This window comes from Muntiacus reevesi, chromosome 2 (genome assembly GCF_963930625.1).
Source record: "Muntiacus reevesi chromosome 2, mMunRee1.1, whole genome shotgun sequence".
Classification (NCBI taxonomy): Eukaryota; Metazoa; Chordata; class Mammalia; order Artiodactyla; family Cervidae; genus Muntiacus; species Muntiacus reevesi.
The window spans coordinates 45,323,195-45,337,682 of record NC_089250.1 but is presented as its reverse complement, the minus strand read 5'-3'; positions in this window follow the sequence as shown (position 1 = coordinate 45,337,682).

The window sequence follows — 14,488 nt, the reverse complement described above, 5'->3', positions numbered from 1 at the left end:
TAAAGAAGTTGTCTCAGGTAGAAATCTTGACTGTTAGAGGTGAAAGAAGAGCATATGAAAGGGCATATATATCTGGCCAAATACAGAAGGCATTATGTTTTATTTGCTTTTAATGTCTTTTTACTACATATGACTATTCAAAGCAAATACTGTAAGAGTACCTTGTGGAGACCATAGTATGTGTAGATAACAGCTGTAGCATAAAGGATGTGGGGTGGAAGAAACAGGGACCTGTAACTGCAAGATTTCTACATTTTATGTGAAATTTTAAAATATTAACTATAATTAGAAGGTGAAAAGTTGCAAATGTAAAATACAAGTTTCTGTTCTAGTGAAGCACACTGCACCTTGTCTCTCCACTGGATGCAGTTATATACATGAAAACAAAACCTGAAAACAAGGCATGGAGCAACTAGCTGAGGTCACTGGAAGCCAGCAGTTGCAGGGGGGAAGAAAGAATTTGAAATATCACCAGATTAGCAGTGAGTCTCCCATGTTTCCCTCCAGTGTCATCCAGCCTGGACTCAGTGCATCTCCGCCAAGCTCAACAAACCTCATCATGAATGAAGTAGTGATGAAAAGCACGCTCTTTAAAAATCAGAACAAGAATGATACCTACCAGTTTTGCTTCTAGTCAACATTGTTTAGGCCCTTGCACTCAAGAAAATGCATTACAAAGAACACAATGTAGAAGAAAAGACCAAATGTCAGTATTCACAACTGTTTCAAAATGACCCCCAAAATACATAGACAAAGTATTAAAATTATGGAGAAATTTCGGCATAATTGCTAGATATAAAATCAATATGCAAAACAACTGCAGTTCTATATAGGATATAAAATAATAATATATGTTATGTTTTCTATATAAGATATAGTTATGCTACATATAATATATAATAATACATAATATTATATAGAAAATATTTAAAATGCTATTTATAACAGCAATTAAGAAAACATTATCTAGTACTACTATCACTGAAGTTGATTTTCAACCTGTTTTTCACCCGAATCTGCTATTTGCTGTTAATTTTGGATGTCAGAAGGTCAAATGTCTATTTTAATGTCATTTCTTGCATCCCTGAACCTGTGAGACCATAAGACTATGTGTTAGTAATTAGTAAACAAAGCATGTTATTAGATTTTATTGCTAATATAAAAATTTTTACAAATATAGGTAAACATTCTATATGTAACTTGGAGAGAATACTTAGGTTCTTTCCATGTTGAAATGTTATCTGTATTTACTATTGCAGGAGTAAAATTCCGTAATAATTAATGATAGTTGTGAAAGCAGCTAATTGTATGTGAAAAAACAATCAAGAGCTTTCCAAATAGTTAAATAAACAAGGGGAAAGACTGCAGGTTAGTATGAATATTAAGCGAATGCATTAGTCAATAAATTTAGCATAAACATTATATCATTTCTGAACTAATAAGTGCTTCTAACACTTCATGTAATTATACAAGCACAGTACTAAGAATTAGGTTATGTAATTATTCTAGTCATCATAACAAAAGTATTTTTTAGGAACCCCTCACATCTCACAGAGATAAATTAAAAATATCAATACATTGCTATGTTTGCCACTTCAAATTTTCTCTAGAAAGAAAAGATCTCACCAATAAAACACACAAAAAATATGAAAACAATATTTGTAGAGAAGAAAATTATATTCCTCAAAAACACTCTTCCCCATCACCACACTTGAGGGTGAGAGCACTGCTGATATGCCATCATCAGCTGTGGGAGCAATCTAACTGTTGTCAGCTCTGAGACTGCTTCTGCATCACAATATCAAACTTTCATACTAAAATTTTATTTAAAAATTGAAATATTTTTCACAATATAAATTTCCTGATAAAATTTTGTATTATGGATATGTCTGAGACATTTATTTAGTTTTCAGAAATTAATTTGTGCCATTAACTTTGGCCAAATACCTGTTTTGGCATTTGGTATTTGCAGAAATGTATTTGATGGGACTCCAGTAACTCTGAACATATCTAAAAAATCATGTGCAAGACTGTTATGGAGAAAATGTTGAAATTTATCTGAAAACCATTAAAGAACACCTTAAAGGTGTTTATTCATATTTATGAATAGAAAGGCCCAAGATCATAAAGGTTTTTTCCCCCCCAAAATGATATACAGATCCAGTGTGATTGTAATGGAAAGCCCTGGAGGGATTTTGTGGAACCTGAGTTAAATATAAGATTTCTATGGAGACAAGAACCAAGAATAACTAAGACTTTCCTAAAGAGCACACAGTGGGGACTTGTCCAACACCAAGACTTGTGAAAGTTTTAGTAATCAACCCAGTGCCCACTGTGGTGAGACTGGTTTATGGATGGACCAGTGGCTCAGAAATAGACATATGTGCATTTGCAAATTTGAATTTTTATAATTTATAAACACCTACTGCTGAAAGGGATAAAACATGAAATTATCTGATTCATAAAAACAGAAATTTAATTGGCACATTAAAGAATATACCCCAAGGAAATAAGACTTCTAAATGTTAGCCCTTCACCTTATCTTACCTCACATATAATTGGGAGGCTGCTTTTCATAATTAATTACCATCTGTGATTACCATCCTATAAATAAAGCTCTCACATTCATACTCTTAGGAGTCCTAATAAGTGTGTAATCAAAATACTACAGAAGCAGGGCAGGCTGCCTTCTACCTCGTGTGTAAGTGAGTGAGCTGTCAGCAGGGTTATGGGTTGGCTTGGGCTGGCTTCAGCAAGAGGATCATGGCAGATTCTGACACTCAAGCTTGGGAAATAATCTTTCCTACAAAGAGAGGAAAACTGCAGCAAACCAGCCCTCATGACATCACTCCAATACTGTAAAATCTCTAGAGGTAAACTCTGTGAAAGCTCCCAGTTAATTTCTTTTTTGTCTATGATTCTGCATTTTTCAAAACAATCTTTTCCATTCCTGTTCACTCCGCATTTACACAAATACCCAGTCTATAAGATACCTGTCTGGACATTGCTTCGCCACTGATCTCCAGAAAGGTGCAGCATCTCTCTCTCTTCCCAGTGTGATTTAAGTTCCTCAGGCACAGAGGCCATAACCTCTATTTCCTGTGTGTATACGGCAGTCTAGGGTGGTCTTAGCAATAGCGTCGACTGTATAGAGTCTTAAGGAAAAATCAAGAGTTCAAGGAAAGGATAGAGGTGGGGAAGGAGGTAGATGACAAGGGGTGGGATACAAGTAAAGGGATGAGAAAGATGGTCTCAAGGCTGTAATAAAGTGGAGAAATAGTAAATGGAAAAATCAAATTATAAAATAGTATTGCAATAGCACCCTATTTTTGTAAAAAGCATATAATACATATAGACACTCACACATACACATATACTCATAGGGACTATCAGAAATATATGTCACAATATGGTGGTTATTTTTTGTCATGTGAGTGATTTATATTTTCATTTTTGTGTCCACTTATAATTTCAAATTTTCTAAAATGAGCATGTGTTATTTTTATAATTAATAAAAAATATTTTAAAGTATAAAACCAAATTTTCTACTTCTGGTTGTAAGGGAGTAACAATGTCCAGACTTGTATTTCTGTTGAAACAGCTAGAATATTAGACACAGTGTGTTAAACAAACCATCTGCAAAACAGCCAGGGCACATAAAATTGCTTTTAGATGTTAAAAGCAGGACTACTGTTAAAGTGCAGGACTGAGAGCCCTAGGAGAGGGAAACCTGTGGGGACAAGCCCTAAGCAGCTGAGATTTCTGCCAGAAGGCACCAGGTATCTTGGCACAGGTGGTTTCACTGCATTGTGAAACCATGAGCTGGGAGCCAGAGAAGCTAAGGCAGAGTGCTAAAGAGAAGGAAATCTTGCAGGTAAGGAGCTCAGAAATCTGCACAAGGCTTATCCTGAATCTTTAATTCCAAGTCATTTGCTCATGACCAAGGTAAAACTCCTTGGTTTGCAAAGAGCAAATCCCAGGCAAAGACGAGGTGCTGGGAGCTACAAGCAGAGCACTTCTCAGAGCTCTCACAGGGCTAGAACTGTTCACATTCCCTACAGCCAGACTATTGAGTTTGTGGGCCATCAGTGATTGCCCTAGCCCTACAAAAAAGACTAACCTACACCTCTCTTAAACTAGCTTCAAAACAAGCCTTAAACGAAAAAAGCAAAAAGGAGCTTCAATACTTTTTAAAAAGAATACAACAAAATACTATTTTACAATCTAAAATTCACAACTACTGACATCCAATAAAGAATTATTAGACGTGCACTAACGCAAGAAATGTGAAATAGAATCAGAAGAAAAATCAGTCAGTAGAAACAGATGTAGAAATGACAGAGACAATGGAATTATCACACAGAAGCATAGAAGTTATTGAATATGTTCAGTATGCTCAAGAATGTATGAAACACATGAACCTAATGAAGAGGAAAATGGAAGATAGAAAAGATATAAAAAGAACCATATAGAAATTCTAGAGATCAAAAATACAACAACTAAAATAAAAATTTTAAGTGGTATTAACACCTGATTAGAACAGAAGAAAAAAAGTCGATGAGCTTGAAGATGTAGAAAATAAAACTATCTTAAAACAAAGCACAGAGAAAACACTGAAAAACAGTGAGTAGAAGCCTTCTGCACCAAGGGCAACATCCAGGGGTCTAATGTGTGTAGGTGGGAGCCCATGAAAAGGTGGGGTCACAGAAAATATTTAATAGTGCAATTTTCCAAATTTGATAAAATACATAAACCTACAGATTCAAGAAACTCAATGAATTCCCAAGGAGAATAAACACAAAGAAAACCATGAGACACATCACAATGAAAATACTTCAACCAGTAATACGAAACGAAATCTTAAAAAGAAGCTCCTTTAGCTCCAATGGCATCAAGCGTAGAGCTCTGAAATGCTTCTGATTCTTGGATTAGCGCTGGGGAGCTTGAGACGACACCTGGAGAGCTTTCTCTCCATGTGTCTGCACTAACTAGCATGCAGCTGTGAGAAGAGGCTTTCTCTCATGCACGCATGAGTGTGTGCTTTGGGCGCATCTCCATCAGACACACAAGCCAGGACTCTTACAACATCCTCAGCCAGGGTGAGGACACAGGCCTCTCATCCAAAGGGCTGGGGGAAGTGCTGTGAGAGCTACACTCAAAGCCTTTTCTTTCTTCCAAATTTGTTCTCTCAATTTGTGATATTTTTTTTACTTGCTATTCATTATTTCTAAGAATTTCAATTATTAGCATGAATTTTACCATTCATCTTTATAAATGCAATGTGGTTTTAAATGCAAACAGCAGAGTATTTAACCTGTATTCAGAATCACTGAAAGGACACAACTCTGTCTGTTGGCCTCAATCCACCAGCAGAGACAAAATAGGTAGACAGGGGAGGGCTGGAAGGAGAAGAGGGGCCCTGCCCACAGCAGACAGTGACCCCACGGGTCAGCATGACACAGCTCTGGCCAGGCCCAGTCATATGTAGGGTGGGTTGGGGAGGATGCAGGAAGGCGGCAGAGGGGCAGGTGGCTCCAGGCGCCATACACACAGAAACAGGTCAGAAGACACTGTTATTGAGAAGGGGGAGACACAGCCCAGACCCGGGCAGCCAGTGTCCATCAGCTGGCCTTACACAGACAGCTCCTCCTGGTGGCTCACCTGGGGCGAGTGGCTCAACAGGGGCAACCGCCCAGCCACAAAGGTTGTGCTCTTGACCCTTCCGCTAACACCAGGCCTCACCCAGAGTCCTTTTGGAATCTCCAGGGGCCGGTCAGCTCAGCCAGGTGGGGCTCATGGGCCTGGATGAGAACTCAGGGAGCGGCCCCAGTGGACAGAGCTCCAGGACATGGTCTGTCCAGCCCCTCCTCTGCCTGGTGTTGGACTAAAGGAGCCTTCATCATGATTTACGAGAAGATGCAGGTGCCGAGAGAGCTTCTATCCTTGCAGCTCTGGCCCGAGTCCCGTCCAAGTTCCCTCCCCTCCCTGGTGAGCCCCATATGTGTCCTGTGCTTCATGCATTTCTCCTCTGCCTCCTTCCTAAAAAGGATTTGAGGCAGCTGCTTGCCCTGGGTTTCTGGAACCACCCCAGAAGCTCTTTTCACTAGAAGTTTAACTGGTATTCACTCTTAATTTCTTGCAAAAAGGAAATTACTTTCTGTACAATGCAGATACTGGTAAAATCTGTGATTTCTTTGTTAGCTTTACAAACTACAGGTAACACTGAGATAGATGCTGTGAAATCAACCTGGTGGCTCAGAGAGGACATCCCACATCTAACACTTTTCCTATTTTTACACCCAGAAATTCATTTTGGCTTTGCTTCCTCTCTTTTCATCTTCATAGATTTCACATTGTACCAGCGCCTGTCTGTATGCACAATGAGGTAACAGACAAACTCTGAAACTCTGACCTGAGCAATCCCAGCATGGCTGCCCCTCCCAGTGCTTCCTGGAGAGTCTGAGGGCCAAGTCCTCTCGGGGACCACTCAGCCGCAAAGCTCACAGAACCATCAAATAAACAGAGTCTTCTTCCCTGCCTTGCTGTCACCCCAGTTGAGTCAGCTCGGCCAAGGCCATTTCACACCTCTCTGTGAGAGGCAGAGCGAATCGTAGCCTGCCAGCCTTCCTGGGGCCCCACAATACTGGCTGTTTGGGAAATAAACACAGGAGGGGGTAGAAGAACGTTGTCTGATGGTCTCTAAAGCCCCATGGCTTCATGGGAGATAGAGAGGAAAGTGTGCTTGTTCAGAAGCATGTTTACGACACAAGGGATGAACAGGCAGATTACAGGTCCTGAGGAGCAGGTACTGACCTGGGGCCCACATTACGTGGCCCAGTGACCTTCAGACGTGGACAATGGCAACGTTGGTGAGGTGATAGGGGAAGATTTGGGTGAAATGCGAGCTTTGGTGGCATGATATGGAGATTGGCAAAACAATACACTGCATTTTCTTCGTAATTATGTAGTCATGACAAGAAAAATATTGACTTTGCATAAAACTTCCAAATGAATCTTTGCAGAAACCCTTTCTAAAGCTTGCTTTAGAAAACAACCTCTGTACATCAGGATTTAGCCCCCAAAACAGTCACACATAATTTCTTACCAAGACTTTCTAAGAATGTACTCTTCCAAGTTGCAACACTTGCTTGCAGTGAGAAACACAAGGAGAGTTTACAGCCACTTCTGCAACCACCTTAAAGTCAAAAGCTGAAACTTCATCTAAGACTGTAGCACCTCCCCTCCTTTCCCTGTGACATGGGCATTTCTTTTTTAAAATATAACTGTTACTATGGTAAGAATGCATCACATGAGATCTCCTCTTAAGATTTTATGGGCCAACCCTGTGCAGTAGGAGAAAAGGTGGAGAAAGGGGCTGCCCCAGGACTTAGGCTGCCTGTCCCCGTGGGACACTAGTCAGCCGGTAGCTCCCTGGGCCCTTGGCCACAGGGGCCTGCTCTGCCCAGGTGCAGGGACCAGTAGCCCCTAGACAGGAGAACCCACAAAGCCCACCCAGTTACCCGCCAGCTACAGAGCTATGACGCCCAAACCCCACTCCTCAGGGCAGGTGAAGCCGAGAGAGGCACCAGCTCTAGGCTCTGGGGCTCCCACTAGGTGCCTGTCCCCATGCACACAGGCAGGGAGGGTCAAGCTGGGGCGGGGCACAGACAGAGTCCCAGGGACTCGGCCCTCCCTGTGGGAGAGAGGAGAGGAGAGGGCGGGGGTGATAGACTGGGCCCTATGCTTGGGGGACATCAGGTCTGAAGAGAGGATAGAAAGACAAGTGAGACGGCTCACACAGACTTGAAAGATAGACAACACAAACTGTCTCAGTAATTTTTATATGATTCCATGTTTAAACAATATAATGGATATGATGTTTAAACTATTAATTTTATCTGGTTCTTTTTACTAAGTGTGGCCATTAGGGAAATTGACATGACCTGAGGGCGCGCGTCCTGCCCTGTTGTACAAGTCAGGCTAGGTGAAAGGACGGGGACGATCAGCCAGCTGCCTGTTGATTAAAGGCTGCCACCGACTCGGTGGCCCTGGGCCCCTTGCCAGGCGCTCAGGTGACTGTGTCAGAGCCAAGTGACAGGAGAACACCCCCTGGGACCTGTTAGAGCGGAACTGGAGGCGGGGTAAGCCTGCTCAAGTGACACAATCTCTGAAAAGATCCTGAATCTGGAGAGATTCAGTTTCAAGAGATACAGGCAAGTCTCGGCTCAGAGCCAGCCCCGGACAGCACAGGTGTGGGTGCTGGAGACATGGCTCCTAGTGACTGGCAAGAACCTGGGGGTCTTATTGTGCAGGGGTGGGGGTCGTTTGGACCAGAAATCTGGTCACCTTAGCAGTAGCTGAAAAGTATTTGCTGTTTGTTCACTCATTCGACCACCAGCTCCTGGGCCTCCGTCTGCCACATGGGAAGGGCACAGCATGTGGGAGGGGTTGGGAGAGCGGAGCTAGGGCCACAGGGAGGGACACAGAGACATGGGGGACCTGGGGTGGCGTCTTAAGTGCAACCACCTGAGGCCTGGGCTGTCCTGGGTACCAGGTGTCAGGAACCTTATAGAAGATGCTGAGAACTTTAGGTTTGGTCTGAGTGAGGCAGTGGATTCGCACTCTCCAGGGGCCAACCGGTTTGAAGTGGGATGTGGAGAAGGGGCTGGATTCAGGCAAAGCCTCAGGAGACCAGCACTGGTCTCCTCACCCCAGGGCATTCTCTGCAGAACTAGCGACAAGAAACCATCTTCAAGGGCAGCAGGCAGCCTAGAAGGGAGCTCCTGGGGAGGGGACGCCCTTGCTCTAAGGAGCTGCTCGGTGGTGGGCTGAGCAGGTGAGTGTCAGGCTGGCCCAGAGCCACCTTCCTGATCCTGAGTCAGTGTTTCTGAGAAGAGGGAGTTGGATAGAGGCTAAGAGCAATTTCCCCCAGGCAGCGCTGAGAGGCCTGCATGTCCCTGTCACCGGAGAGGGGGGTGGGGGGTCAGAAGGGGAGCCAGCTCCAACTCCACCAGCCTGCATCAAGCTTCAGTGCTGGCCCTTCTTGGGAGACCGGGCCAAACTGCAGATGCTTATTCCGGGTCGAGGAAGGGGGGGACGGTGCCCGCGCTGCAGAGTGGGGTATTTTCCACCTCAGGAGACTCTGTCTACCCCCTCGAATTCCGGCTCTCACAGGTATGAAGTGACCTTTCCGGATGTCCGCCTGGGGCCCAAATATGAACCCACGCCGCTGCATGGGAGGATAACGGGATTGGGCCAGTGACGGAGGAGGATTTCGAGGCCAGACTCGAGGGAGCCTTCTTGTGAGGCTGCCCCAGGCCACCAACCCTGACGCACAGGCAGGAAGGATGCCAGCGCCAGGAAAGGTCACGGAGACAAATGCAGCGGGCATGTGCGGCAGTCCGCAGAACCGATTCAGCCTGTGGCAGTGGCTTGACCAGAGTGGCCCTCGCCTCCACCCCGGGCCAGCCCCAGGCCCTGCGGGCAGCCCGCTCTAAGAGGGCGGCCCCTACTCCCCGGACGTCCACACCAGAGGCTGTCGTCAGCTACGACCTCACCCCTACCAGCAAGCGGCCACAGGAGGGCCTCCAGAGCCGCGGGGGCCTCACCACGCGCGTCTGCCTCCCACAGGCCCCACTGTCCCCTCATGGGGCCTCACGCGGCGCAACTGGGAGACGCCATGCCCCACCTGCCGCCATTAAGCAAGGGAGCTCTAGCGGCCTGGAGACACCTCTCGCGGCGAGTTTAGATCAGCGGGCGGGGTTTCAACCTCCTCCCACACGTGTCTGCTTCCACCTGCATCCCAGGCTGCGGTGGACTTGGGGCTTGGTGGGCCCCAGTGGCTTGGGCCTTGGGCGGGCCACAGCGAGGCCCCTGTGCGATCGGGGATGGGGGTGTCCCGGGGCTGCGAGGGAGGCGGACAGTTCAGAGCCCGGGGATGCCCGGGGCGACACTGTAGGATGCTCGCGGCGCCACGCTGACCCTGACCCGCTGCCCGGCAAGACACCCAGAGCCCCGGTGGGAGGGGGGGCACCCCAGGAGCTTCCCTGCCTCGTTGCTGAGAGGGAGCCGCTCTGCCGCTTTTCGGGCCCAGGCCAGGTGCCCGGGCTCCTATCGGCCTGCCGGCCTCACGTAGGGACGCCCCCGGCCTATAGTCAGCGTTCCGCCCCCAACCCCACTCCCAGGCCGCAGGCTCCTGGCCTGAAGCCGGAAAGGGCTGCCCGGCTCACCGAGGGAAAAGTGCAGAGTCCGCAGAGCCCTGCCCAGGGCCAGGCTGACCGCAGCCCCGCGGCGACGCCTCGCGCTCCTGGATTATTGATCAGTCAGGTGCAGACCCTGGGCCAAGCCATCAGCAGCTGCTCTTCAGGGCCTGGCAGGCGGCCAGGGAAGCACTCAGGCCACAGCCACGGCTTCACAAAAGGCTGGACGCCGGGAGCACTTTCTCGTGGAAGGTGGCGCCCCACGGAGCCACCCCCTACCCTCATCCCGCATAGGCGGGCAGACCTGTGGCCCCCACGGTCCCTTCTCCTTCTACAGTGATGGGCCCTTGGCATTTGCCAAGCATCTTGAAAGACTTGTCAGCCCAGCCCTCTGCTGGCCTCACCGTGAGAAGGCGGTTGTTGAGGAGGCTGAACGGCACAGCCTGGACACCTTATGGCCACCTGGGTCCTGCCTGCCATCAGGTACTCCCTCTGATCACCCAAGACCCAGCCCCACTCTCCAAGGCAGTGGGAGGGTCTCCTGTGTGGAGGTGGAGGACAGGTCCCAGATCTCTTCTTGCAGGGGCCCCAGGCATGCCCACAACTGTCCGTTGACTGGACTAGGCTCCAGGCTCTGCTGCCCCTGTCTCCCCGACTGGCTCTTCTGTGACCACCTCCTAGATAAACTCTGTGCTGGAAACACCAGCTTCAGCTCTTTCCTGGGGAACCCTGGCCGAGTCAGGTGCACATGGGCTCCTAAGAGAAGCAGGTTATTTCAAGTCCCTCTGGCTCCCAGCTCCGCAGGGCTGGGCAGCGGGGGGCAGAGGGGTCCACACAGGCGGAGGCCTGGGGTTGAAGAGTCTTCACCTTAACTAGACTTTCCCAGGAAGTTGTGAATCTGTGGTCTGAATGCCAAGGGGAGAAAAGATAAGAAAGCAAATGAGAGGAACTGGAAACCAGAACCTAAACACCTTCTGTTCTGGGCCCAAGGTCTGCCCTGACCATTGGTTGATGGGGGCACCCTGCCTCTGCATCCATCCCCTGACACACCACGGCTCCACTGCCAGAGCATAGCCCACTGTCATACCCGCTGGGGGCAGGTCCCCACCTACCTGGGAGAAGTAAACGGAACCCAACCCTCCTGGGGCAGGGACACCCGGTCCCACACTTGGGTCTGCAGTGAGGTCTCCCCTGCCCTCACCTGGGTGGGGACTAGCCCAGACTTGGCATTGGACTCCTGAGTTAGGTCAAAGGACCTTCCCAATCCTTGTGCAGAGAGGATGAGTCATTCCCTCCTCCTCGGCAAATGCCTCCTAGCCACTGAATCAGGCCTCGGAAGTGCCATTTTTAGAGCCTCACTGAGGGTTCAGTGCCAGTGAATCAGAATTTCCACTATTGAAATAGAATCTGCAGAAGCACTATTTCCCAGCAGGCAGAGCAGGAAGGGAAGAAGCCCACAGGATGAATGAGGCCTCCCACATAGGCCCTGGGACCCAGCCTCTGCTGAGGGTTCAGTCCCTGCTAGACCGTATGAAAGGGGTTCACACAGGGACGGGCCCCAGGACTGCAGAGCCTGGTGTGAGCCCTGTCTGTGTGCACACAGGTGGGCAGTTAGCTACTCACGCAAGCTCCAAGGTCTTCTGGGTAAGGCTGGACGAGAACCTGGACCCAGGCCCGGCCGCCCTGGTCAGCTAGCTGGAGGGGACACAGCCTGTCTGCATCTCATACCCCACTCATACAAATCAAAGAGCTGCCTGAACTGAATCCACAGCGTGAGGCCGACCAGAGTCTGGCAGGGCAGGGCATGTGGTGGTACCGACTGGGATCCCTGTGGGGCAGGTGGAGGCCTGAGGTGCTGGTGGGAGGTGGGTCCCCACCACACCAGGAGCAGGACTGCAAGCCTAGGGAGGGAGCCCCATCTCCCGGCTGCAGGGATGGTGTGGGTCTCTGGACTGGGTAGCCTCAGGGCTCACTGAGGACCAGGAGCCTCTGCACCTCCAGATAGGGGCGTCTTGTGATGTAAGGCTTGGGGGTGCCACCAGGCCTCCCGCGGGCTGGACCCAGTCCAGACCCCGGACCGGCACAGGCTGAGGGCTCTGTCATCACCTCCCCAGGGAACTGGTCTGTGTGGGAGGTGGGTTGAGGCTGACGGGACGCAGGCAGGAAGGGTGGAAAGGCCTGGGGCTGGGTGGTCCTGGATGGACGGTGGTCCTTGTGAGTTGCAGCTCCCTGTTCTGAGGTGAGAGAGGGGGCTTTGCTGTCCCCCAATCAGGGCAAGGATAAACTGAAGTCCTTGGTCCTGGTCTCAGCATTTTCATGCAGTCGCCTTTGATCCTCTTCAAAGACCCTGCTCAGTCCGGGCATCTCTTTGAGTTGTGTGAGTGCAGTATGAGGGGACGGACAGGTCAGTTCATTTGTCAGGTAAGTAAGCTGGGGCTCAGAGAGGTTAGGTGACATGCCCGAGGTCACCCAGCTATTAAGTGATGGAGGAGAACTTGGACCCCCGACACATCCCCTCAACCTCACTGGACTGCTGGCAGGATGCCATGTCCCGGAGTCAACACCGTCCGGGGTTTCTCCCCTGTGGTGATGGTGGGAGGGTGTATGTGAAGCTGTGTTGCCCCTGCCTCAGCAGAGAGGAACTGCTTAAGGATGACTCAGCCACAGCTGCGAGCCCTCTGTGCCTTGGGCTGTCAGGTGGGGAGCTCCCCAACCAGCTCACTGGAGGAATCATTAGAATGTGCAGTGGACATGGGTTTCTCGGGCTTCAACTCCTGTTGTATCTCATGCACCTGTGCACACTCGTGCACACACACAGCTGTACCTACAAAGAAAACCATCTCTGCCCATAACCTGCCCAGCACCTACACACACTTGCTCTTTACTTCCTCCTCGGGTACTTCTTTGCAAGCTGGCCCTGCTCCAACCATCGACCATTGAAAGCCAAGGTAGTTACATTGGCTGGTGGGGCCTCTCCCTGCCACTGCCCGTCACAACCCTGCTCTGGGTGGGCCACATCTGGCTGTGGGGGGGGGGGGGTGGGCACCTCCGTCAGCTGTCAGCCCTGTGGCTTTACAGTCTCAGGGTCAGCAAAACCAGCACTGCCCAGGGGTGGCCACTGGCCCTGAGCTGCTGGCTCTTGAGAAAAGGGGGAACCGCATGGTCCTGAAACACAATCACCCACCAAGGTACATGTGAGCGTGAGTGGATAATGTCTGATACTCATTAACTGTTGAACTGGTGGTGTTTGGGGCATACTCAGTAAACACTAAGGAGATCAAACCAGTCCATCCTAAAGGAAATCAGTCCTGAATATTCATTGGAACAACTGATGCTGAAGGGGAAGCTCCAATACTTTGGACACCTGATTCGAAGAACTGACTCAATGGAAAAGACCCTGATGCTGGGAAAGATTGAAGGAAAGAGGAGAAGGGGACGACAGAGGATGAGATGGTTGGATGGCATCACCGACTTGATGGACTTGAGTTTTAGCAAGCTCCAGAAGTTGGTGAGGGACAGGGAAGCCTGGCGTGCTGCAGTCCACAGGGTGGCAAAGAGTCCGACACAACTGAGCGACTGAACTGAACTGATAAATAAAATTCATTCAAATCAACATAGCCTGGCTACTAAGCAGTTTAAAGTCACACCAATGCCTCACATTCCTGCTGGATGGTGTGGCCCAGGCTTTGGGGGAAGATCTGCTTCTCTGCAGCAGAGACGATTCTCCCCTGTGGCGTTGGCCCCAGGACTTGCTTCAACCTCTTTGGGTGAGTCTGTGCAGGAAGCCGTCGCGGGGATGGGGCAGCCTCATGCCATCCGGCCTCCCTGCCCCCCTGCCCAGGTCCACAGTGTGGGCGTCAGTCACGCCTGGTTATCCTGCCCCTGCTTCTCAGACGAGAGTCAGAGCTGATGTTTGGGGCTCAAAGGAACCTTAGCAGCGCTAGGAAGCTGGTGCCGGACTGTGGGCCCAAGCTTATTGTGCAGAAAGGGGGAGGCGGCGCTGCCGCGCTCCTATCCCGAAAGCCAGTCCACGCCCTCCGGCATTGTCAGCAGAGCCCCGCGCACAGGTGCCTCCAGCAGGAACTCGGCGAGAAGGAAGGGAAGGACTTGAGTCCCCGCCCACCCCGAGTGCCGCCCCCGAGTCCCCCGGAGCCCAGCGCTGCGAAGAGAAGAGCTCGGCCAGGGGGCGCCGGGAGCGACTTCCCGCAGCGAGGAGGGCCGGCCCCTCCCGCCCGCCGCACGTGACCTCTGACCCCCATCTCCTCCCCGGAGCATCCGAGCGGCCGCGG